This window comes from Arachis hypogaea, chromosome 9 (genome assembly GCF_003086295.3).
Source record: "Arachis hypogaea cultivar Tifrunner chromosome 9, arahy.Tifrunner.gnm2.J5K5, whole genome shotgun sequence".
Lineage (NCBI taxonomy): Eukaryota > Viridiplantae > Streptophyta > Magnoliopsida > Fabales > Fabaceae > Arachis > Arachis hypogaea.
Window position 1 is genome coordinate 80,291,157 of NC_092044.1, and position 26,198 is coordinate 80,317,354.

The following is a 26,198-nucleotide window of genomic DNA, read 5'->3' on the forward strand; positions in this document are numbered from 1 at the left end:
GGGCTCGGTTCACTTATATGGCCCGTTTGGCCCAATTTTGGACCAAAACCTTTAAGATTAACATTTTAATTCACGTTTTAAAATTTTTACTTTCTCAATTATAAAGTTTAATCTTTTAACCTTCGTTACTCATAATTAATTTCCTCAACTGCAGTATCAGACAGATTTATGCCGGTACTACTGGTTAAATTTTCACTACATGTTTTTACGCTGAAAACTATGCTTTTTCACTCAAAAAATTCTGACTCCAAATATTATTGTTAAATTTTCAAATTATGATTGCTTAATTTTTCAACCTTTCTTTCTCTTATTTAATTATGGTTTGATCGAATTTTACATCTTTCGCCAGAGAAACACCACTGGAGCTACTGCTACTTCGTTCCCTCACTCCTCCCTAATTATAGTAAGTTCTTCTTGTTCCTAAACCCTCACTGCTAATATCTTGTTATTAGTTTGTTATGGAATTTGAGGTTTTGGTATCGTAGGATTGAGTTACCATAATTGCATGTTGTGATTGTTGTTGTCGCTGCTGTGGAGAGTCATCGAAACTACTAGTACTGCCCCTGTTGTGATTATAATTGAGAAATTACCATTGGTTCAATCACGTAGTTAAGTTACTTTGAGGTAAGAGGCTTTTTCTTAAACTTATTTTACTTTAAGAAATTGTTATAAATCGATATCAATGTGAACATATATTTTTGTGATAGTGTGAGTCTTATTGAATTAAATTAGACTATTTTGGAGAAATAGAATTGGTTAAATGAGGATGGATATTAAAGTAATAAAATGGATTAGAAACAACGGCTGAAGCCTCTGGGTGGGTGGTTAGGATTTGGACAAATTGTTTGTTGCCCTAATGTGTAAGAATTTAATAACTTAAAGATAAATTAAAATAAGAAAATAAATACATTGGTTTTGGAAATTTGATTTGTATATGTTAAGGAATTGTTTGGTATTGGAAAGGTTGAGAATGGTTTGAGAGATGTTTGGTTTGGATAGAACCCTTGAAGGGTGGAAAAGTAAGAATTTTAGGGGAGGATCTGCCAAAATTTTTTTAAGATTTGAATTAAATTAATAATAAAAATGATAAGAGATTTTGTCTTTGAGTTTAATTTGATTAATCCTAATTAAAGGATTATGTTTTGGGGTGCTTTAACGAATTTAAAGTAATGAAAGTAATTGTTTAACGATAAATGATTATGTTCCAATTAAGATTATGATTGGAAAATAAAATTATTTATGAGTCTTTTGGAAAAGTTTTAAACTTAAAATGAAGTTGGAGTTTGTAAGACCCAAAGCTTTTGAAAAGTCTTATTATGATCAAGCCTCAAATCATATGGTTATTTATAGCCTTAATTTCAGAAATTATTTTATTAAAGATAATTAAGGCAAGTTTTGATTTATTGGATTTGAGATAAGTTATGATTATTATCTAATTTCACAAATTATGGATTATTTTCTATATTCAGAGTATAAAGTTGGTAGTTGTGAAATAATAAGGATTTCTATATGATTTGGATTAAATAATTAATATTTTAAATATTAAAATTGCTACTTTGGAAAATAAAGGATTTAATTATATTATTTCTAATTATTTTGATTTGGGCATTTTATGGAAAATAATTTGTGAAATTGATGAGCAAATAGTATTTTCTATATATATAATTACTATTGGATTTAATTTGGGTTTCAACTACTATATTGTCCACAATTTTATCGGAAATTACCATAATGCCCCTAACCCTAGCTTTTGAAAATAAAACCCTAAGTCTTCCCCAAACTTAGCCGCCGCAGCCCATTCCCCCAAATGAGGCAGCAGCCTCATCCTCCCTCAGCCTAGCAACACACTCGAGCTGCAGCAGAAGCCTCCAACCCCTTTCTCCCCCCAAAACGCAAACACACACCCACAGAGGAAAGTGCGTCGGCCAGGAGGGTTGCTGTCGCTGCCAACCGGTCACGGTCGATGCCATCACTGGCGTCGTTGCCAGCCGTGCCACCCGAGGAAGCGATCGGGCAGAAAGGGGGAAACAAGGGAAGGGACCGCGGAGAAGAGGAAGAGAGGGAGAAGGACTTGGCGCCGCCGCTGTTTCTGTGTTCCCCGATGGCGCTGCTGCACACGAGCCGGAGAAGCTCGTCCCTGTTGAACCACCGCCACCACCACAAGGGTTTTTGTCGCCGTCACTTGCGCCACCGTCAGCAAGCACGAAGAGAGAGGGAGCATGACAGGGGAAGCCATTGCCGCTTGTCACCGTCGCGTGTCTCTGCTGCGTCACCACCGTGCTGTTGCCGCTCCTGGTTGCTACTGATGAAATCGCTCCCGCCGCCGCTGTTACTAGGGCTGTCGTTGTCCTCACCAGCTTCCGAGAGGAAGTCACGATGGCGCTCTGCTTCTGTTTCTCTTGCCCACCGAGAGAGGAGCTCATGGGTGGGGTAAACGCCTCTGCTGTGTTTCTCGATCACTAGTGATGGAGCTCGCATCACCGTCAGCCATGGCCGCTGTGCCTCTGATTGCCGAGAAACGCCACCGCTGCCGCTGCCGGGAACCGCCACTGGAATCGGTGTCGTTTGGTAAGCTTTAACTTGTCTTCAGTTTCCTTCTCCATTAAAGTTCATCTTTACCATGAGAATTGTGATGCGGCTGTGTGCTAGGAGTTGCTGCAAGTTGCCGCTGCTGGAATCACTACCAGGGCTGCCGCTTCATGGTTCAGTCACTTCTTATTTGCGAGTTGATGTGGTTACTGCAAAAGTGAGCAAAGCTGTGGTTCAAGCTGCCGGTGATTTCGAGATGAGGCGGAAAGGACTCTGTGAGACGTTTGGGTTATGGTTTTGCGTGTTGAGGTAGGGGCGCTTTCCAAAAACTATGCTTTATGTATTGGAATTATTACATATGGATACTGTTGTGAGAAAATGTGTATTTGGTGATTGTATCGGCCTTATGTATAATTTGATTGTATCAAATGATTATGAATGTTTGTTTGGCTGAATTGTTGTGCGGCTTTGTGAAATGTAATCTTTGGAAGTTGATTCTTTAAAGATTTGAAATGAGTTTAATCCGTTGAGGATTGGTTTGAATTGAGTCAATTATTTGGATGATGTGAAAGATAGAACACTCTTGAAATTCAGCCTGGTTTACTTTAATTGACTTGGTTTTGGACAAATGATTTGTTATTGAGCCATTTCCTTAAAGCTTTGGAAATGAGTTAAAACAGTTAATATTGAGTTGATTTTTGAAATGGTTTCCCTGAGATATGCCACTGAGGCAACTGTTGGATTTAGGTTGCTTTTGAATTAATTTCTGGTTTTGAGATGTTGAAAAGGAATGAGAAACGGTTTAGTTGGGACCCGAACTGGGTGGCAAAAGTCCAAGTTTTAGGAGAGGTGCTACCGAAATTTCTACAAAATCCTAGTCTTGTTTGAAAAGTCATTTAAAAAGGGTTGGATTTGAGAAATTGTATTATTTGATTTATTAAAAGAATATTTATGTTTTCAAGCTTAATTTATTTAATGAACTTTATGCGTTGAGTTCGGCTTATTTAGAAATGAACTATTTTTACCGTTTGAATCACTAAAGGAAAGAATGATGCTCTAATATTGATTTCAATATAAAAAGGAGCTTTTAGTGATTTTAAAGGAATCTAGACTTTTGATTGAGTAATTAAGTTTGAGGCAATTTGGAAGAGTTAGAAAAATGGGTTCCAAAAAGAAACTTGAAAGTGGTTTGATTCAAATAAACCGGTTCTATTTCAAATGAGTTGATTTTTGGACCGGGTTGGAACTTGTGATTTGGTATGGCCGGTTTTACAGTAAATTCAGTTTTATTTACTTGAACCGAGAATCTATGATTTTAAGAGTTTCAATGAATTTTAAGAAATTGATATAGGTTGACCTTCCCTAAAAACTTGGGACTCTGCCGAGAAACTTTTGTTATAAAATCCCATTGTTGGATGGGTGATTTTGAATGCTTTGAAATAAATCCTTAACTTGCCATGGTTTTGGAAGTTTTGGAAAGAGAATGCCGAGAGTGGCTTTGTTTTAAAAAGGGAACTTACTTCGAGTAAATTTGGCTTATGAGCCTGAGATGATTTGAAAATGAGATCTTCAAAGCCAAGGCTGAAAAGAGTTAAAACTTGATTTCAAGGTAAGATGATTTGAGAAAAAGTGATTTATGGCTTAAATGCCGATTTTATGAATTGATGATGTTGAATGTGGAAGTGTTGTTTTGTTGTGAGCCGGAATGGCTGTGTATGATTATAAATATTGGTTGGTTCTGGATTGAACCGTGAGCCGGAATGGCTGTGTATGATATGAATATTGGCTGGTTCTGGACTGAACCGTGAGCCGGATGGCTGATATGGATGTTGATCCATGGATGAGAATTAATGCATGTATATGCTGAATTATTGATAATTGTGATTTGCACTTCCACTATCTGAGATACGAGTTTCCCTGGGTAGTAGCGGTGGCTAGCCACCACGTGCTCCAAGTTGAGACTTGATACTCTATTGACCCTATGTCGTAAGTGTGGCCGGGCACTGTGAAAGTCCCGGATGAGCTCGCCCCCGTAAATATTCACCAGTGAGGGTGATGGATATGGATCATGTTTATGATCAAGTTTATGATGAGTATAACTCGAGTTGGGGATGCGCGACAGAGGGACAGTCTAATGGTTAGCTACCAGGACTTGTCGGGTTGGCTCTATAACCGACAGATGATATCATCAGCCACTAGGGACAGGCATGCATCATATGCATCTATGTGAAATTGTTTGGGTGTGCATATTGTATTTGGTTTGCCTTTATGATTAACTGCTAATTGTTCTACTTGCAATAATTGTTTGTTTGTGCTTGCATCTTCTTATTTGTGTTTGCTACTGGGATTCTGTTGGACTGTGGTGATTGGTTGATGGTTGGATTGTTTGGGCCTAAAGCCGTGGTTGGAATGAGATGAACCGATGGTTGATTTCGGTTTGTATTTTTGGTTTGGAATAAGATATGAAAAGCTATTTTGTTTTAACGTAGATAAACCGCCTTGAAAGGCTTTTGAGTTTTTGAGAATTGAATGGTTCCTCTTTCAGAAAAGATTTCCGACTTTACTTTTATTGTAAACTGTTGTTTTTGAAAAGAGGCATAGGACGGTTATTAATCACTGGTACGATTTATCTTCATGTATCCTATTACAGTAATTCCTAAAAACCCTCTACTGAGAACCCTTTCGAGGATGATGTTCTCACCCCTTACATTTTTCTCCTTTCAGGATATGGACGCAGAAGTTACGAAGAATTTATTTAGTTATTGTTGTGATGCTTTGTATGGCCTTAGTTATTATTTATTGTACCCTCGCCTTTATCTTGATATATTCTACAAGAGGGATAGGAATTGTATTGGTTAATGTTTGTAATATTACTTATATATATGTATGTATATATATATGGATGTATCTTTTAAGAGTTTTTGTAAGTTGTATGGTATCTATGGATGTACTTTGTCGAACGAAAGTATTCTTGGGAGAGGTTTTGCGGTTTAAAGTTTTTAAACATGCTCATATTTTAGTATTAAATAGTACAAGTGTCGTCGTAATATCTGAGCTATCATAGTTGCGCAGCCGGAAGCGTGAGCTTTGGTAGTTAGGGTGTTACATTATGGTATCAGAGCAGTCCTTCCTGTAGAGCCTGAGGAATGGACCAACTATGCTTCAGTTGCATACTCTGAACGTTTGTCATGTATTAGGTCTTGTCGAATGACGATAATTAGAGCCTTATGCACATGACGATCTATTGAATAACGCTCTTAGTCTTGCATTGCATAATTCTTGGTATTAAGTTTGGCCGGCTTAATACTAGTGAACTATGTACATGAAAGCACTAATGGGTTATCATAGATAATATGCGAGTTTTGAGCAAAGCGAATCGCGGGTTTTGGGAATGTTGGAAACTATTTCTCGAGGCTATTCAGTTGTGTGTTTTGGATTTTGTTCGAGTCGACCTGTTCTTTCATAGCCTAACTTGAAGTTCTTGTTTGCTAATCCCCTTGAAAAGTAATTTGATGTTTCTGCTCTGTTTCTCTATTCATATGCAATCTTGTTTGATCTTAAGTGCATATGCTTGCTTAAAATCCTTGTTGCATCTATCTTCCTCTATTTGAATTCTTCTTGATTCATGTATTCTTCGATATGGCTTTGAACTTGTCCTAATGCGCTGTGCATTTTTAACTACGTGATTTCGAGTCCATTCTTAGAGAAATTGTTGATTCGGTTTTTCTCTTATTTGACAGTGATTACAGCCAGTTTTGAGACTTTTATGAAAATTGCTGTTGAATAGATGTATACTTATCTATATATGAAACTTTGAAGATTTCTTACACAGTTTGACAACTATTTATTTCTAATACCTCGCCTGTATTTTACTGGTTTACGGAACTGCATTTACTTTAAAATTACAATTTGACTTTCTAGTAAATTTTACTATAGTTCCAAGGCGCATCTTCATTTGATTATGTATTTGGGTATTTTTCAAATTTTGAAAGAAAGGATTTTTCACTTTTATTCCTGTTGAGTTTCAGTTGATAAGCTTTACTTAACTTATTTTGAATTGAGTTTGATTTAGCATGCTATATGGTTTATGCCATTGTTGTTCTTTTTGAAAATGTTGGACTCATAGCTTTCTTCTTATGAAAGGACTAAATTCTTTATTAAACCTTTCATCTCTATGAATGTCATGCTTGACTTTATTTTTAACTAATCTTTTACAATTTGTGAACATTACCATTGATCTTGGTTTTTTTTCCAATCTTGTGAATTTCATTTTTATATGAGTCAGTTTGATTCGTTTCAAAATAGTGCATCGTTTATCTTCTCATTGTCTCTAACAGAGTGTTTAGTAAAAAATTTATCCCTGAGAAATTACTAATGATTGAGTTGTCTTTTTCTATGACTTTTGTATTCTTTGGACCAATTGAACGCTTGTTGATGACTCAAGCCTAGTGGATCTTGTTTGAACTATTTTGGTTTAAGATCTTTTCTTGTATGGCTTGACTCCTTTTTAGTACATCTTAAACTTCTTGCATGTTCTTTTAAGATGGTGATTTCAAAAACACTTTTGGAGTCTTGTTTTGAACTTTTAAAGAAGTTTTGAATTCTCTTTGAAGAAATTCTAAGTTGAATCTATTCCCTGTTACTTGATTGAGAGTGAAACCATTATTCGATTTTGACGAAATTGTTCTTAAAGTTGGCATGCGCTATTTTAAATGAGGTTTTGAAAAGTTTCCTTGTTTAGTGGAAACCGATTCGTTTGTAACGCACCACTTATTTCCTTTACCAAATTGTAAACAAATTTTTACTTCGGAGTTTCTTTTCTAAAAAGAGTTTAACTTCCTCTTTTGTACTTGCTATAAATGTTATACACGCTTGTTTGAATATGAAATTTTGAGAATTATGAACAAGTATTTGATTACTTCCGAGTTTTTATGAACTGCCTTTGGTTAAGTTGTACACCTAATTATCTTTCTAAAATATTTGAGGAGATATTTTAGCCTTTAGCCAAACTTGTGTGCACTTTGTTTTTTTTTTAAATTCTACATGATCTGTTTCAACATGAAATTGTATTACAGTAAAGCCACGTTTATGCTTTTGTTACTCTATTGAAGAATGTTTATTACTTGACTTTCTTCTAAACTGCGAAGTGATTTTTCCGCAAGTTTTCGATTCTTTTATGAACAATGTGTTCGGGAGTATTTCTAATCGTGCTCTTGAGTTATGTGAGCTTTGTCTTGGGTCCGAGATATTCTTTTCATTAGACCTCACACTTCTTTGACTCAGCTTGAATTTGTTTCAAACTAATGCGCTGAACCTTATCCTTATTGATCCTATTGGATTTCTTTGATTCAAGGGTTATCTTTGAGGTTGTCAATTGAATTGTGTCTAGCAAACTTCATTGCTTAAGTATCCTTGGTTATCTGGGATTGGATACATTCTCTCAAATCTATTATTGTTATCCTTGACATTGTCTCTCCTTTCTAAATCTGGTATCCTTCTGAGTAGACTCGAGAATTGTTTTGATGTCACGTGCAACTTGTAGACGTAGTAGCGTGATGCGTTAGTTCTTTAAGACTTGATACGTGTATACGAAAGTTGAATCGGTAGGTGTGCAACGTTATGAGTTGTGGATGTTTTGTTCCTTGCGAACGGGTTTGCGGTTGCTAGGCTTATGATCGGATATGGGGATTGAAAGGTGCTTAATGGAGTTGGGAAGTTGAAGCTTTGAGGTTGAGATGAGATTAGTGTGCGGATGTTGAGCACGTCGTTATAACCTCATCCTATTTTATAACCTTCAATGCCTTGCTTTACTACCACATGCTTGAACCATGACATCTTTTGCAGTTGAGCCTACCTTGTAATGTTTGCTTTGCACTCACACTTCTACCTTTGCATCCTTATGCATATGACAATCAAAGTATTTGAAAACCGTATATATGTTTATATGTTGAGATATTTTTTCTTATTCCTTAAATGTGTTCAAGAATGAACTGTTATGAAATTTCTTTCGTTTTGTATCAATTTTTGAGGGCGAAAATTTTTATAAGGTGGGTAGAATGTAAGACCCAAGGCTTTTGAAAAGTCTTATTATGATCAAGCCTCAAATCATATGGTTATTTATAGCCTTAATTTCAGAAATTATTTTATTAAAGATAATTAAGGCAAGTTTTGATTTATTGGATTTGAGATAAGTTATGATTATTATCTAATTTCACAAATTATGGATTATTTTCTATATTCAGAGTATAAAGTTGGTAGTTGTGAAATAATAAGGATTTCTATATGATTTGGATTAAATAATTAATATTTTAAATATTAAAATTGCTACTTTGGAAAATAAAGGATTTAATTATATTATTTCTAATTATTTTGATTTGGGCATTTTATGGAAAATAATTTGTGAAATTGATGAGCAAATAGTATTTTCTATATATATAATTAGTGATGGATTTAATTTGGGTTTCAACTACTATATTGTCCACAATTTTATCGAAAATTACCATAATGCCCCTAACCCTAGCTTTTGAAAATAAAACCCTAAGTCTTCCCCAAACTTAGCCGCCGCAGCCCATTCCCCCAAATGAGGCAGCAGCCTCATCCTCCCTCAGCCTAGCAACACACTCGAGCTGCAGCAGAAGCCTCCAACCCCTTTCTCCCCCCAAAACGCAAACACACACCCACAGAGGAAAGTGCGTCGGCCAGGAGGGTTGCTGTCGCCGCCAACCGGTCACGGTCGATGCCATCACTGGCGTCGTTGCCAGCCGTGCCACCCGAGGAAGCGATCGGGCAGAAAGGGGGAAACAAGGGAAGGGACCGCGGAGAAGAGGAAGAGAGGGAGAAGGACTTGGCGCCGCCGCTGTTTCTGTGTTCCCCGATGGCGCTGCTGCACACGAGCCGGAGAAGCTCGTCCCTGTTGAACCACCGCCACCACCACAAGGGTTTTTGTCGCCGTCACTTGCGCCACCGTCGGCAAGCACGAAGAGAGAGGGAGCACGACAGGGGAAGCTGATGAGCGGATAATTTATACGCTTTTTGGCATTGTTTTAGTATGTTTTTAGTATGATCTAGTTAGTTTTTAGTATATTTTTATTAGTTTTTAGTTAAAATTCACTTTTCTAGACTTTACTATGAGTTTGTGTGTTTTTCTGTGATTTCAGGTATTTTCTGGCTGAAATTGAGGGACCTGAGCAAAAATCTGATTCAGAGACTAAAAAGGACTGCATATGCTGTTGGATTCTGACCTCCCTGCACTCGAAGTGGATTTTCTGGAGCTACAGAAGCCCAATTGGCGCGCTCTCAACGGTGTTGGAAAGTAGACATCCTGGGCTTTCCAGCAATATATGATAGTCACCCTCAGAATTCCCAAGATTTGATGGCCCAAACCGGCGTTCAAAGTCACCCTCAGAATTCCCAGCGTTAAACGCCGGAACTGGCACAAGAATGGGAGTTAAACGCCCAAACTGGCATAAAAGCTGGCGTTTAACTCCAAGAAGAGTCTCTACACGAAAATGCTTCAATGCTCAGCCCAAGCACACACCAAGTGGGCCCGGAAGTGGATTTTTATGTCATTTACTCATCTCTGTAAACCCTAGGCTACTAGTTCTCTATATATAGGACCTTTTACTATTGTATTTTCATCTTGGTTCTTCTGGTTCCCTCTCTGGGGCCGAAGCCAATGATCACACTATCACTTATGTATTTTCAATGGTGGAGTTTCTACACACCATAGATTAAGGTGTGGAGCTCTGCTGTACCTCGAGTATTAATGCAATTACTATTGTTCTTCTATTCAATTCCGCTTGTTCTTGTTCTAAGATATCACTTGTTCTTCAACTTGATGAATGTGATGATCCGTGACACTCATCATCATTCTCACCTACGAACGTGTGCCTGACAACCACCTCCGTTCTACCTTAGATTGGGTGAATATCTCTTGGATTCTTGATACACGATGCATGGTTGATCGCCTGACAACCGAGTGCTCGCCTGACAACCGAGCCAGCCATTCCGTGAGATCAGAGTCTTCATGGTATAGGCTAGAACTGATGGCGGCATTCAAGAGAATCCAGAAGGTCTAACCTTGTCTGTGGTATTCTGAGTAGGATTCAATGATTGAATGACTGTGACGAGCTTCAAACTCCTGAAGGCGGGGCGTTAGTGACAGACGCAAAAGAATCACTGGATTCTATTCCGGCCTGATTGAGAACCGACAGATGGATAGCCGTGCCGTGACAGGGTGCGTTGAACATTTCCACTGAGAGGATGGGAGGTAGCCACTGACAACGGTGAAACCCTTGCATAAGCTTGCCATGGAAAGGAGTAAGAAGGATTGGATGAAGACAGTAGGAAAGCAGAGAGACGGAAGGGACAAAGCATCTTCATACGCTTATCTGAAATTCCCACCAATGAATTACATAAGTATCTCTATCTTTATCTTTATGTTTTATTCGTATATCACCCATATCCATTTGAGTTTGCCTGACTAAGATTTACAAGGTGACCATAGCTTGCTTCATACCAACAATCTCTGTGGGATCGACCCTTACTCGCGTAAGGTTTATTACTTGGACGACCCAGTACACTTGCTGGTTAGTTGTGCGAAGTTGTGTTTATGCCATGGTAATGAACACCAAGTTTTTGGATTCATTACCGGGGATTATTTGAGTTGTGAAAAGTATTGATCACAATTTCGTGCACCAAGTTTTTGGCGCCGTTGCCGGGGATTGTTCGAGTATGGACAACTGACGGTTCATCTTGTTGCTTAGATTAGGTATTTTTTTCCAGAGTTCTTAAGAATGAATTCTAGTGTTTCAAGGTGATGTTCTTATCATCACCAAAGCTGATTGATTTTCATCAATTTAGCTCTTGAATGCAATGTCCTGCTGAAGCTTGTTCAGCCATGTCTAATTTCTTTAGACTAAAGCTTTAGACTAACATTGCATGATTCCTGGAATTCTCATTAAGAATTTTGATACCTTCATTTTTTTTCCACTTAATTTTCGAAAAAGCACAAAAAAATTTAGAAAATCATAAAATCCAAAAATTTCTTGTTTGAGTCTAGAAGTCTCATTTTAAGTTTGGTGTCAATTGCATGTTTCTGTTTTTCTTGCATTCATTCATGTGTCTTAGTGATCTTCAAGATGTTCTTGATGATTTCATTACTCTGATCTTTAATTCCTCTTGACTTGAGTGTTTATGTGTCTCATATGCATTCTCACTAGTGTCAGTAGTATACAAATTGCTAAGTTTGGTGTCTTGCATGCATTATTATTTGATTTTAGTTGCATTTTGATTATTCCTCACTATTAAAAATCCAAAAATATTTTTAATTTGTGTCTTTTCAAGTCAATAATACAGAGAATTGAAGATTCAGAACATTCAGCAGAGGAATTGCACAGAAAAAGCTGGGCGTTCAAAACGCCCAGTGAAGAAGGACAGACTGGCGTTTAAACGCCAGCCAGGGTGCCTGGCTGGGCGTTTAACGCCCAAAAGGGTAGAGTTTTGGGCGTTAAACGCCAGAATGTGCACCATTCTGGGCGTTTAACGTCAGGGTGGCACAAGAGGGAAGATTTTGTTTTCAATGCAAATTTTTTTCAAGTTTTCAAAATTTTTCAAAATCAAATCTTTTTCAAATCAAATCTTTTCAATCAAATCTTTTTCAAATTCAATTTCTTTCCATTTTCAAGGATACTTGCTATCAATTGATGACTTGATTCAACATATCAAGTATGTTACCTTTTCTGTTGAGAAAGGTTTAATGTTTGAATCATATCTTTTCTTGATAGCCAAGTCATTAATTTTCAAAATCAAATCTTTTAAATGTTTTTCAAATCATATCTTCTCAATCACATCTTTTTAAAACCAATCATATCTTCTTAACCACATCTTTTTCAAAATAACTTTCAATCAAATCTTTTTGATTTCTAATTTCAAATTCTTTTTCAAAAATCACTTGATTTCTTTCCCACTTTTATTTTCGAAAATCAATTAGTGTTTTTCAAAATGTTTTCAAAATCTTCTACTCAATTTTCGAAAATTACTTCCCTTCTTCTCACATCCTTCTATTTATGGACTAACACTATTCCTTAATGCACAAATTCGAACTCCATCTTCTCTGATAAGTTCGAATTTTCTACCTCTGTCTTCCATTTTTCTTTTCCTCTGACACCTCAAGGAATCTCTATACTGTGACATAGAGGATTCCATATTTCCTTGTTCTCTTCTCTTTCATATGAGCAGGAGCAAAGACAAAAGCATTCTTGTTGAGGCTGATCCTGAAACTGAAAGGACCTTGAAGCGAAAGCTAAGAGAAGCCAAGGCACAACTCTCTGTAGAGGACCTAACAGAAATCTTCAAGGAAGAAGAACCCATGGCAGCCGAAAACAACAACAATGCCAACAATGCAAGGAAGGTGCTGGGTGACTTTACTGCACCTACTCCCGACTTCTATGGGAGAAGCATCTCTATCCCTGCCATTGGAGCAAACAACTTTGAGCTTAAGCCTCAATTAGTTTCTCTAATGCAACAGAATTGCAAGTTCCATGGACTTCCATTGGAAGATCCTCATCAGTTTTTAGCTGAGTTCTTGCAAATCTGTGACACTGTCAAGACTAATGGGGTTGACCCTGAGGTCTACAGACTTATGCTATTCCCTTTTGCTGTAAGAGACAGAGCTAGAACATGGTTGGATTCACAACCTAAAGAAAGCCTGAACTCTTGGGAAAAGCTAGTCAATGCCTTTTTGGCAAAGTTCTTTCCACCTCAAAAATTGAGTAAGCTTAGAGTGGAAGTCCAAACCTTCAGACAGAAGGAGGGAGAATCCCTCTATGAAGTTTGGGAAAGATACAAACAATTAATCAGAAAGTGTCCCTCTGATATGCTTTCTGAATGGAGCATCATAGGTATTTTCTATGATGGTCTCTCTGAACTATCCAAGATGTCTTTGGATAGCTCTGCTGGAGGATCTCTTCATCTGAAGAAGACGCCTACAGAAGCTCAAGAGCTGATTGAAATGGTTGCAAATAACCAATTCATGTACACTTCTGAAAGGAATTCTGTGAACAATGGGACCAATCAGAAGAAAGGAGTTCTTGAGATTGACACTCTGAATGCCATACTGGCTCAGAATAAAATATTGACTCAACAAGTCAATATGATTTCTCAAAGTCTGTCTGGAATGCAAAATGCACCAAGCAGTACTAAGGAAGCTTCATCTGAAGAAGAAGCTTATGATCCTGAGAACCCTTCAATAGAAGAGGTGAATTACATGGGAGAACCCTATGGAAACACCTATAATCCTTCATGGAGTAATCATCCAAATCTCTCATGGAAGGATCAACAGAGACCTCAACAAGGTTTCAACAACAATAATGGTGGAAGAAATAGGTTTAGCAATAGCAAGCCTTTTCCATCATCTTCTCAGCAACAGACAGAGAGTTCTAAGCAGAATGCCTCTGACTTAGCAACCATGGTCTCTGATCTAATCAAAACCACTCAAAGTTTCATGACTGAAACAAGGTCCTCCATTAGAAATTTGGAGGCACAAGTAGGTCAGTTGAGCAAGAAAATTACTGAACCCCCTCCTAGTACTCTTCCAAGCAATACAGAAGAAAATCCAAAAGGAGAGTGCAAAGCCATCATCATGGTCGAATTTGGAAAGGAGGAAGAGGCAGTGAACGCCACTGAGGAAGACCTCAATGGACGTCCACTGGCCTCCAATGAGTTCCCCAATGAGGAACTATGGGAATCTGAGGCTCAAAATGAGACCATAGAGATTCCATTGGACTTACTTCTGCCATTCATGAGCTCTGATAAGTATTCTTCCTCTGAAGAGGATGAGTATGTCACTGAAGAGCAAGTTGCTAAATACCTTGGAGCAATCATGAAGCTAAATGACAAGTTATTTGGGAATGAGACATGGGAAGATGAACCCCCTTTGCTCACCAAGGAACTGGATGACTTGTCTAGGCAGAAATTACCTCAAAAGAGACAGGATCCTGGGAAGTTTTCATTACCTTGTACCATAGGCACCATGACCTTCAAGAAGGCCTTGTGTGACTTAGGGTCAAGTGTAAACCTCATGCCTCTCTCTGTAATGGAGAAGCTAGGGATTTTTGAGGTGCAAGCTGCAAAAATCTCACTAGAGATGGCAGACAATTCACGAAAACAAGCTCATGGACTTGTAGAGGATGTTCTGGTAAAGGTTGAAGACCATTACATCCCTGCTGATTTCATAGTCCTAGAGACTGGGAAGTGCATGGATGAATCCATCATCCTTGGCATACCCTTCCTAGCCACAGCAAAATCTGTGATTGATGTTGATAGAGGAGAGTTGATCATTCAAGTGAATGAAGAATCCTTGGTGTTTAAGGCTCAAGGATATCCCTCTGTCACCATGGAGAGGAAGCATGAAGAGCTTCTCTCAAAACAGAGCCAAACAGAGCCACAACCAAACTCTAAGTTTAGTGTTGAACCCCTACATTCAAACTCTAAGTTTGGTGTTGGGAGGTTCCAACATTGCTCTGAGCACCTGTGAGGCTCCATGAGAGTCCTCTGTCAAGCTACTGACATTAAAGAAGCGCTTGTTGGGAGGCAACCCAATGTTATATTTTATCTATTCTCTTTTGTTATTTTATGTTTTCTGTAGGTTGATGATCATGAGAAGTCACAAAATCAATGAAAAAAGCAAAAACAGAAAGAAAAATAGCACACCCTGGAGGAAGAACCTGCTGGTGTTTAAACGCCAGTGAGGCTAGCAGATGGGCGTTTAACGCCCAGTCTGGCACCATTCTGGGCGTTTAACGCCAGAAATGGGCACCAGACTGGCGTTAAACGCCAGAAAAGGGCAAGCTCTTGGCGTTAAACGCCAGAAATGGGCACCAGCCCGGCGTTTAACGCCAGAATTGGCTCAAAACGCATTTTTGCATGCCATTTGGTGCAAGGATGACTTTTCCTTGACACCTCAGGATCTGTGGACCCCACAGGATCCCCACCTACCCTACCACTCTCTCTCTTCTTCACCCATTCACCAATCACCTCAACACCTCTTCCCCAAAAACCACTTTCCCTCCCAAACCCACCCATACATGACCGAACCATGAGCCCCCCCACTCCTATATAAACCCTTCTTCACTCCTTCATTTTCACACAACCTAAACACCACTTCTCCCCCTTTTTGGCCGAACACAAAGCCATTCCCTTCTTTCTCACTTCTTCCTCTTCTACTCTCTTCTTTCTTCTTTTGCTCGAGGACGAGCAAACCTTTTAAGTTTGGTGTGGTAAAAGCATTGCTTTTTGTTTTTCCATAACCATTTATGGCATCCAAAGCCGGAAAAACCTCTAGAAAGAGGAAAGGGAAGGCAAAAGCTTTCACCTCCGAGTCATGGGAGATGGAGAGATTCATCTCAAGGGTGCATCAAGACCACTTCTATGAAGTTGTGGCCTTGAAGAAAGTGATCCCCGAGATCCCTTTCAAACTCAAAAAGGGTCAACTTTGATCAAAGGTTGGACCAAGTCCTCACAGTCATTTGTGAAGAAGGCGCTCAATGGAAGAGAAACTCAAGAAGGAAGCCAATTCAACTAAAAAGGCATGACCTCAAGCCCATCACTAAGAAAAGGATGGAGCAAACAAGAGACCCCTCTCATCATCAAATCCCTGAGATGCCTCAAGGGATGCACTTTCCTCCACAAAACTATTGGGAGCAACTAAACACCTCCCTAGGAGAATTGAGTTCCAACATGGGACAACTAAGGGTGGAGCATCAAGAACATTCCATCCTCCTCCATGAAATTAGAGAAGATCAAAGAATCATGAGAGAGGAGCAACAAAGACAAGGAAGAGACATTGAGGAGCTCAAGCACTCCATAGGATCTTCAAGAGGAAGAACAAGCCGCCATCACTAAGGTGGACCCGTTCTTTAATTTCCTTGTTCTTTACTTTCCTGTTTTTCGAATTTTAGTGCTTATGTTTATCTATGTTTGTGTCTTGTGATCATTAGTGTCTTAGTGTCTATGCCTTAAAGTTATGAATGTCCTATGAATCCATCACCTCTCTTAAATGAAAAATGTTTTTATTACAAAAGAACAAGAAGTACAGGATTTCGAATTCATCTTTAAAACTAGCTTAATTATTTTGATGTGGTGACAATACTTTTTGTTTTTTGAATGTATGCTTGAACAGTGCATATGTCTTTTGAATTTGTTGTTCATGAATGTTAAAATTGTTGGCTCTTGAAAGAATGATGAAAAAGGAGACATGTTACTGAGGATCTGAAAAATCATAAAAATGATTCTTGAAGCAAGAAAAAGCAGTGAATACAAAAAAAAATCGAAAAAAAAGAGAAAGAGAAAGAAAGAAAAGAAAAAAAAAGAGGGAGAAAGAAAAAAAAAAGAGTTGTGATCCAAGGCAAAAAGAGTGTGCTTAAGAACCCTGGACACCTCTAATTGGGGACTCTAGAAAAGCTGAGTCACAATCCGAAAAGGTTCACCCAATTATGTGTCTGTGGCATGTATGTATCCGTTGGTAATACTGGAAGATAGAGTGCTTTGGGCCACGGCCAAGACTCATGAAGTAGCTGTGTTCAAGAATCATCATACTTAACTAGGAGAATCAATAACACTATCTGGATTCTGAGTTCCTAAAAGAAGCCAATCATTCTGAATTTCAAAGGATAAAGTGAGATGCCGAAACTGTTCAGAGGCAAAAAGCTACTAGTCCCGCTCATCTAATTAGAGCTAAGTTTCATTGATAATTTGGAGTCTATAGTATATTCTCTTCTTTTTATCTTATTTGATTTTCAGTTGCTTGGGGACAAGCAACAATTTAAGTTTGGTGTTGTGATGAGCGGATAATTTATACGCTTTTTGGCATTGTTTTTAGTATGTTTTTAGTATGATCTAGTTAGTTTTTAGTATATTTTTATTAGTTTTTAGTTAAAATTCACTTTTCTTGACTTTACTATGAGTTTGTGTGTTTTTCTGTGATTTCAGGTATTTTCTGGCTGAAATTGAGGGACCTGAGCAAAAATCTGATTCAGAGACTAAAAAGGACTGCAGATGCTGTTGGATTCTGACCTCCCTGCACTCGAAGTGACTTTTCTGGAGCTACAGAAGCCCAATTGGCGCGCTCTCAATGGATTTGGAAAGTAGACATCCTGGGCTTTCCAGCAATATATGATAGTCCATACTTTGCCCAAGATTTGATGGCCCAAACCGGCGTTCAAAGTCACCCTCAGAATTCCCAGCGTTAAACGCCGGAACTGGCACAAGAATGGGAGTTAAACGCCCAAACTGGCATAAAAGCTGGCGTTTAACTCCAAGAAGAGTCTCTACACGAAAATGCTTCAATGCTCAGCCCAAGCACACACCAAGTGGGCCCGGAAGTGGATTTTTATGTCATTTACTCATCTCTGTAAACCCTAAGCTACTAGTTCTCTATATATAGGACCTTTTACTATTGTATTTTCATCTTGGTTCTTCTGGTTCCCTCTCTGGGGCCGAAGCCAATGATCACACTATCACTTATGTATTTTCAACGGTGGAGTTTCTACACACCATAGATTAAGGTGTGGAGCTCTGCTGTACCTCGAGTATTAATGCAATTACTATTGTTCTTCTATTCAATTCCGCTTGTTCTTGTTCTAAGATATCACTTGTTCTTCAACTTGATGAATGTGATGATCCGTGACACTCATCATCATTCTCACCTATGAACATGTGCCTGACAACCACCTCCGTTCTACCTTAGATTGGGTGAATATCTCTTGGATTCCTGATACACGATGCATGGTTGATCGCCTGACAACCGAGTGCTCGCCTGACAACCGATCCAGCCATTCCGTGAGATCAGAGTCTTCGTGGTATAGGCTAGAACTGATGGCGGCATTCAAGAGAATCCGGAAGGTCTAACCTTGTCTGTGGTATTCTGAGTAGGATTCAATGATTGAATGACTGTGACGAGCTTCAAACTCCTGAAGGCGGGGCGTTAGTGACAGACGCAAAAGAATCACTGGATTCTATTCCGGCCTGATTGAGAACCGACAGATGGATAGCCGTGCCGTGACAGGGTGCGTTGAACATTTCCACTGAGAGGATGGGAGGTAGCCACTGACAACGGTGAAACCCTTGCATAAGCTTGCCATGGAAAGGAGTAAGAAGGATTGGATGAAGACAGTAGGAAAGCAGAGAGACGGAAGGGACCAAGCATCTTCATACGCTTATCTGAAATTTCCACCAATGAATTACATAAGTATCTCTATCTTTATCTTTATGTTTTATTCGTATATCACCCATATCCATTTGAGTTTGCCTGACTAAGATTTACAAGGTGACCATAGCTTGCTTCATACCAACAATCTCTGTGGGATCGACCCTTACTCGCGTAAGGTTTATTACTTGGACGACCCAGTACACTTGCTGGTTAGTTGTGCGAAGTTGTGTTTATGCCATGGTAATGAACACCAAGTTTTTGGATTCATTACCGGGGATTATTTGAGTTGTGAAAAGTATTGATCACAATTTCGCGCACCAGAAGCCATTGCCGCCTGTTACCGTCGCGTGTCTCTGCTGCGTCACCACCGTGCCGTTGCCGCTCCTGGTTGCTACTGATGAAATCGCTCCCGCTGCCGCTGTTACTAGGGCTGTCGTTGTCCTCACCAGCTTCCGAGAGGAAGTCACGATGGCGCTCTGCTTCTGTTTCTCTTGCCCGCCGAGAGAGGAGCTCATGGGTGGGGAACGCCTCTGCTGTGTTTCTCGATCACTAGTGATGGAGCTCGCATTGCCGTCAGCCATGGCCGCTGTGCCTCTGATTGCCGAGAAACGCCACCGCTGCCGCTGCCGGGAACCGTCACTGGAATCGGTGTCATTTGGTAAGCTTTAACTTGTCTTCAGTTTCCTTCTCCATTAAAGTTCATCTTTACCATGAGAATTGTGATGCGGCTGTGTGCTAGGAATTGCTGCAAGTTGCCGCTGCTGGAATCACTACCAGGGCTGCCGCTTCATGGTTCAGTCACTTCTTATTTGCGAGTTGATGTGGTTACTGCAAAAGTGAGCAAAGCTGTGGTTCAAGCTGCCAGTGATTTCGAGATGAGGCGGAAAGGACTCTGTGAGACGTTTGGGTTATGGTTTTGCATGTTGAGGTAGGGGCGCTTTCCAAAAACTATGCTTTATGTATTGGAATTATTACATATGGATACTGTTGTGAGAAAATGTGTATTTGGTGATTGTATCGGCCTTATGTATAATTTGATTGTATCGAATGATTCTGAATGTTTGTTTGGCTGAATTGTTGTGCGGCTTTGTGAAATGTAATCTTTGGAAGTTGATTCTTTAAAGATTTGAAATGAGTTTAATCCGTTGAGGATTGGTTTGAATTGAGTCAATTATTTGGATGATGTGAAAGATAGAACACTCTTGAAATTCAGCCTGGTTTACTTTAATTGACTTGGTTTTGGACAAATGATTTGTTATTGAGCCATTTCCTTAAAGCTTTGGAAATGAGTTAAAACAGTTAATATTGAGTTGATTTTTGAAATGGTTTCCCTGAGATATGCCACTGAGGCGACTGTTGGATTTAGCTTGCTTTTGAATTAATTTCTGGTTTTGAGCTGTTGGAAAGGAATGAGAAACGATTTAGTTGGGACCCGAACTGGGTGGCAAAAGTCCAAGTTTTAGGAGAGGTGCTGCCGAAATTTCTACAAAATCCTAGTCTTGTTTGAAAAGTCATTTAAAAAGGGTTGGATTTGAGAAATTGTATTATTTGATTTATTAAGAGAATATTTATGTTTTCAAGCTTAATTTATTTAATGAACTTTATGCGTTGAGTTCGGCTTATTTAGAAATGAACTATTTTTACCGTTTGAATCACTAAAGGAAAGAATGATGCTCTAATATTGATTTCAATATAAAAAGGAGCTTTTAGTGATTTTAAAGGAATCTAGACTTTTGATTGAGTAATTAAGTTTGAGGCAATTTGGAAGAGTTAGAAAAATGGGTTCCAAAAAGAAACTTGAAAGTGGTTTGATTCAAATAAACCGGTTCTATTTCAAATGAGTTGATTTTTGGACCGGGTTGGAACTTGTGATTTGGTATGGCCGGTTTTACAGTAAATTCAGTTTTATTTACTTGAACCGAGAATCTATGATTTTAAGAGTTTCAATGAATTTTAAGAAATTGATATAGGTTGACCTTCCCTAAAAACTTGGGACTCTGCCGAGAAACTTTTGTTATAAAATCCCATTGTTGGATGGGTGATTTTGAATGCTTTGAAATAAATCCTTAACTTGCCATAGTTTTGGAAGTTTTGGAAAGAGAATGCCGAGAGTGGCTTTGTTTTAAAAAGGGAACTTACTTCGAGTAAATTTGGCTTATGAGCCTGAGATGATTTGAAAATGAGATCTTCAAAGCCAAGGCTGAAAAGAGTTGAAACTTGATTTCAAGGTGAGATGATTTGAGAAAAAGTGATTTATGGCTTAAATGCCGATTTTATGAATTGATGATGTTGAATGTGGAAGTGCTGTTTTGTTGTGAGCCGGAATGGCTGTGTATGATTATAAATATTGGTTGGTTCTGGATTGAACCGTGACGTGCATGATATGCATAATTACAGAAGTCGCTGGTAGAGATTCTGGGCCGCATTTCAACCCAGTTTTTGGCCCAGAAATACAAATTAAAGTCAAGGAACATGCAGAGACTCAAGACATCACTGGAGATCTCCAGTTATTCACTTTTCATAATTTAGATGTAGTTTTTAGAGAGAGAGGTTCTCTCCTCTCTCTTAGGTTTTAGGATTAGGATTTCTTTTAGTCATTAGGATTGCTTCTTCGTACCAGGTTCAATAATTTATGTTTCTCTTCTATTTTTGTTTACTCTGAAGCTTTTATTTGTATTTGATTTATGTTGCCCAATTGTCTTATGAACTTTTCCATGTTTGAATTGACATCTCCATTCAATATAATTTGAGGTATTCCAGATATTTATGTTTTTGATTTAGCTTTCCATATTCTTAGTTGTCCCATGTTGGAACTCAATTCTCCTAGGGAGGTGTTTAGTTGCTCCCAATGGTTTTGTGGAGGAAAGTGCATCCCTTGAGGCATCTCAGGGATTTTATGAGGAGGAATTTCCTCATGCTTGCTCCATCCTTTTCTTAGTGATGGGCTTGAGGTCATGCCTTCTCAGTTGAACCGGCTTCCCTCTTGAGTTTCTCTTCCATTGAGCGCCCTCTTCACAAATGTTTATGAGGACTTGGTCCAACCATTGATCAAAGTTGACCCTTTTTGAGTTTGAAAGGGATCTTGGGGATCACCTTCTTCAAGGCCACAACTTCATAGAAGTGGTCTTGATGCACCCTTGAGATGAATCTTTCCATCTCCCATGACTCAGAGGTGGAAGCTTTTGCCTTCCCTTCCTCTTTCTAGAGGTTTCTCCGGCCTTGGATGCCATAAATGGTTATGGAAAAACAAAAAGCAATGCTTTTACCACACCAAACTTAAAAGGTTTGCTCGTCCTCGAGCAAAAGAAGAAAGAAGAGAGTAGAAGAAGAAGAAACGAGGAAGAAGGGAATGGCTTTGTGTTCGGCCAAAAAGGGGGAGAAGTGGTGGTTTGGTTGTGTGAAAATGAAAGAGTGAAGATGGGTTTATATAGGAGTGGGGGGGCTCATGGTTCGGTCATGTATGGGTGGGTTTGGGAGGGGAAGTGGTTTGAATTTGAAGGGTGAGGTAGGTGGGGTTTTATGAAGGATGGATGTGAGTGGTGAAGAGAAAGATGGAATTTGATAGGTGAAGGGTTTTTGGGGAAGAGGTGTTGAGGTGATTGGTGAATGGGTGAAGAAGAGAGAGAGTGGTAGGGTAGGTGGGGATCCTGTGGGGTCCACAGATCCTGAGGTGTCAAGGAAAAGTCATCCCTGCACCAAATGGCAAGAAAAAATGCGTTTTGAGCCAATTCTGGCGTTAAACGCCGGGCTGGTGCCCATTTCTGGCGTTTAACGCCAGCTTCTTGCCCTTTTCTGGCGTTTAACGCCAGTCTGGTGCCCCTTTCTGGCGTTAAACGCCCAGAATGGTGCCAGACTGGGCGTTAAACGCCCATCTGCTAGCCTTACTGGCGTTTAAACGCCAGTAGGTTCTTCCTCCAGGGTGTGCTATTTTTCTTCCTGTTTTTCTTTCTGTTTTTGCTTTTTCAATTGATTTTTTGACTTCTCATGATCATCAACCTACAGAAAACATAAAATAACAAAAGAAAATAGATAAAATATAACATTGGGTTGCCTCCCAACAAGCGCTTCTTTAATGTCAGTAGCTTGACAGAGGACTCTCATGGAGCCTCACGGGTGCTCAGAGCAATGTTGGAACCTCCCAACACCAAACTTAGAGTTTGAATGTGGGGGTTCAACACCAAACTTAGAGTTTGGTTGTGGCCTCCCAACACCAAACTTAGAGTTTGACTGTGGGGGCTCTGTTTGGCTCTGTTTTGAGAGAAGCTCTTCATGCTTCCTCTCTATGATGATAGAGGGATATCCTTGAGCCTCAAACACAAAGGATTCCTCATTCACTTGAATGATCAATTCTCCTCTATCAACATCAATCACAGCCTTTGCTGTGGCTAGGAAGGGTCTGCCAAGGATGATGGATTTATCCATGCACTTCCCAGTCTCTAGGACTATGAAATCAGCAGGGATGTAATGGTCTTCAACTTTTACCAGAACATCCTCTACAAGTCCATAGGCTTGTTTTCTTGAATTGTCTGCCATCTCTAGTGAGATTTTTGCAGCTTGCACCTCAAAGATCCCTAACTTCTCCATTACAGAGAGAGGCATGAGGTTTACACTTGACCCTAAGTCACACAAGGCCTTCTTGAAGGTTATGGTGCCTATGGTACAAGGTATTGAAAACTTCCCAGGATCCTGTCTCTTTTGAGGTAGTTTCTGCCTAGACAAGTTATCCAGTTCTTTGGTGAGCAAAGGGGGTTCATCCTCCCAAGTCTCATTTCCAAATAACTTGTCATTTAGCTTCATGATTGCTCCAAGGTATTTAGCAACTTGCTCTTCAGTGACATACTCATCCTCTTCAGAGGAAGAATACTCATCAGAGCTCATGAATGGCAGAAGTAAATTCAATGGAATCTCTATGGTCTCATTTTGAGCCTCAGATTCCCATGGTTCCTCATTGGGGAACTCATTGGAGGCCAGTGGACGTCCATTGAGGTCTTCCTCAGTGGCGTTCACTGCCTCTTCCTCCTCTCCAAATTCGGCCATGTTGATGGCTTTGCACTCTCCTTTTGGATTTTCTTCTGTATTGCTTGGAAGAGTACTAGGAGGGAGTTCCGTGATTTTCTTGCTCAGCTGACCCACTTGTGCCTCCAAATTTCTAATGGAGGACCTTGTTTCAGTCATGAAACTTTGAGTGGTTTTGATTAGATCAGAGATCATGGTTGCTAAGTCAGAGGTATCTTGCTTAGAACTCTCTGTCTGTTGCTGAGAAGATGATGGAAAAGGCTTGCTATTGCTAAACCTATTTCTTCCACCATTATTGTTGTTGAAACCTTGTTGAGGTCTCTGTTGATCCTTCCATGAGAGATTTGGATGATTTCTCCATGAAGGATTATATGTGTTTCCATAGGGTTCTCCCATGTAATACACCTCTTCTATTGAAGGGTTCTCAGGATCATAAGCTTCTTCTTCAGATGAAGCTTCCTTAGTACTGCTTGGTGCATTTTGCATTCCAGACAGACTTTGAGAAATCATATTGACTTGTTGAGTCAATATTTTATTCTGAGCCAGTATGGCATTCAGAGTGTCAATCTCAAGAACTCCTTTCTTCTGATTGGTCCCATTGTTCACAGAATTCCTTTCAGAAGTGTACATGAATTGGTTATTTGCAACCATTTCAATCAGCTCTTGAGCTTCCGTAGGCGTCTTCTTCAGATGAAGAGATCCTCCAGCAGAGCTATCCAAAGACATCTTGGATAGTTCAGAGAGACCATCATAGAAAATTCCAATGATGCTCCATTCAGAAAGCATATCAGTGGGACACTTTCTGATTAATTGTTTGTATCTTTCCCAAGCTTCATAGAGGGATTCTCCTTCCTTCTGTCTGAAGGTTTGGACTTCCACTCTAAGCTTACTCAATTTTTGAGGTGGAAAGAACTTTGCCAAGAAGGCATTGACTAGCTTTTCCCAAGAGTTCAGGCTTTCTTTAGGTTGAGAATCCAACCATGTCCTAGCTCTGTCTCTTACAGCAAAAGGGAATAGCATAAGTCTGTAGACCTCAGGGTCAACCCCATTAGTCTTGACAGTGTCACAGATTTGCAAGAACTCAGCTAAGAACTGATGAGGATCTTCCAATGGAAGTCCATGGAACTTGCAATTCTGTTGCATTAGAGAAACTAATTGAGGCTTAAGCTCAAAGTTGTTTGCTCCAATGGCAGGGATAGAGATGCTTCTCCCATAGAAGTCGGGAGTAGGTGCAGTAAAGTCACCCAGCACCTTCCTTGCATTGTTGGCATTGTTGTTGTTTTCGGCTGCCATGGGTTCTTTTTCTTTGAAGATTTCTGTTAGGTCCTCTACAGAGAGTTGTGCCTTGGCTTCTCTTAGCTTTCGCTTCAAGGTCCTTTCAGGTTCAGGATCAGCCTCAACAAGAATGCTTTTGTCCTTGCTCCTGCTCATAAGAAAGAGAAGAGAACAAGAAAATGTGGAATCCTCTATGTCACAGTATAGAGATTCCTTGAGGTGTCAGAGGAAAAGAAAAATAGAAGGCAGAAGTAGAAAATTCGAACTTATCAAAGAAGATGGAGTTCGAATTTTGCATTAAGGAATAATGTTAGTCCATAAATAGAAGGATGTGAGAAGAGGGGAAGTAATTTTCGAAAATCAAGTAAAAGATTTTGAAAACATTTTGAAAAATAGTCTTTAATTTTCGAAAACTAAGTAAAAAAAAATGATTTTTGAAAAAGATTTTGAAATTAGAAATTAAAAAGATTTGATTGAAAGTTATTTTGAAAAAGATGTGGTTAAGAAGATATGATTGGTTTTAAAAAGATGTGATTGAGAAGATATGATTTGAAAAACATTTTTAAAAAAAATGTGATTTTGAAAATTAATGACTTGGCTATCAAGAAAAGATATGATTCAAACATTAAACCTTTCTCAACAGAAAAGGCAACATACTTAAAATGTTGAATCAAATCATTAATTGATAGCAAGTATCTTTGAAAATAGAAAGAAATTGAACTTGAAAAAGATTTGATTGAAAAGATATGATTTGAAAAGATTTGATTTTGAAAAGATTTTGAAAACTTGAAAAAAATTTGCATTGAAAACAAAATCTTCCCTCTTGTGCCATCCTGGCGTTAAACGCCCAGAATGGTGCACATTCTGGCGTTTAACGCCCAAAACTCTACCCTTTTGGGCGTTAAACGCCCAGCCAGGCACCCTGGCTGGCGTTTAAACGCCAGTCTGTCCTTCTTCACTGGGCGTTTTGAACGCCCAGCTTTTTCTGTGCAATTCCTCTGCTGAATGTTCTGAATCTTCAATTCTCTGTATTATTGACTTGAAAAGACACAAATTAAAATATTTTTGGATTTTTAATAATCAAAATGCAACTAAATAATAATGCATGCAAGACACCAAACTTAGCAGTTTGTATACTACTAACAAAATGAGAATGCACATGAGACACATA

The 26,198-nt window shown here is 39.1% G+C and overlaps 1 long non-coding RNA gene and 1 other non-coding gene across 2 annotated transcripts; both read left to right on the forward strand.

The window, feature by feature from the left end:
- The first annotated feature begins 2,648 nt into the window (after window positions 1-2,648).
- On the forward strand, window positions 2,649-5,456 carry LOC140174981 (uncharacterized). The gene is made up of 2 exons (XR_011865145.1): window positions 2,649-2,838; window positions 5,254-5,456. It is a non-coding gene; the product is annotated as an uncharacterized lncRNA (long non-coding RNA).
- Window positions 5,457-24,532: 19,076 nt separating this feature from the next.
- LOC112713554 (small nucleolar RNA R71) lies at window positions 24,533-24,640 on the forward strand. Its single transcript, XR_003158525.1, has one exon. It is a non-coding gene; the product is annotated as a small nucleolar RNA R71 (small nucleolar RNA).
- Window positions 24,641-26,198: the final 1,558 nt, after the last annotated feature.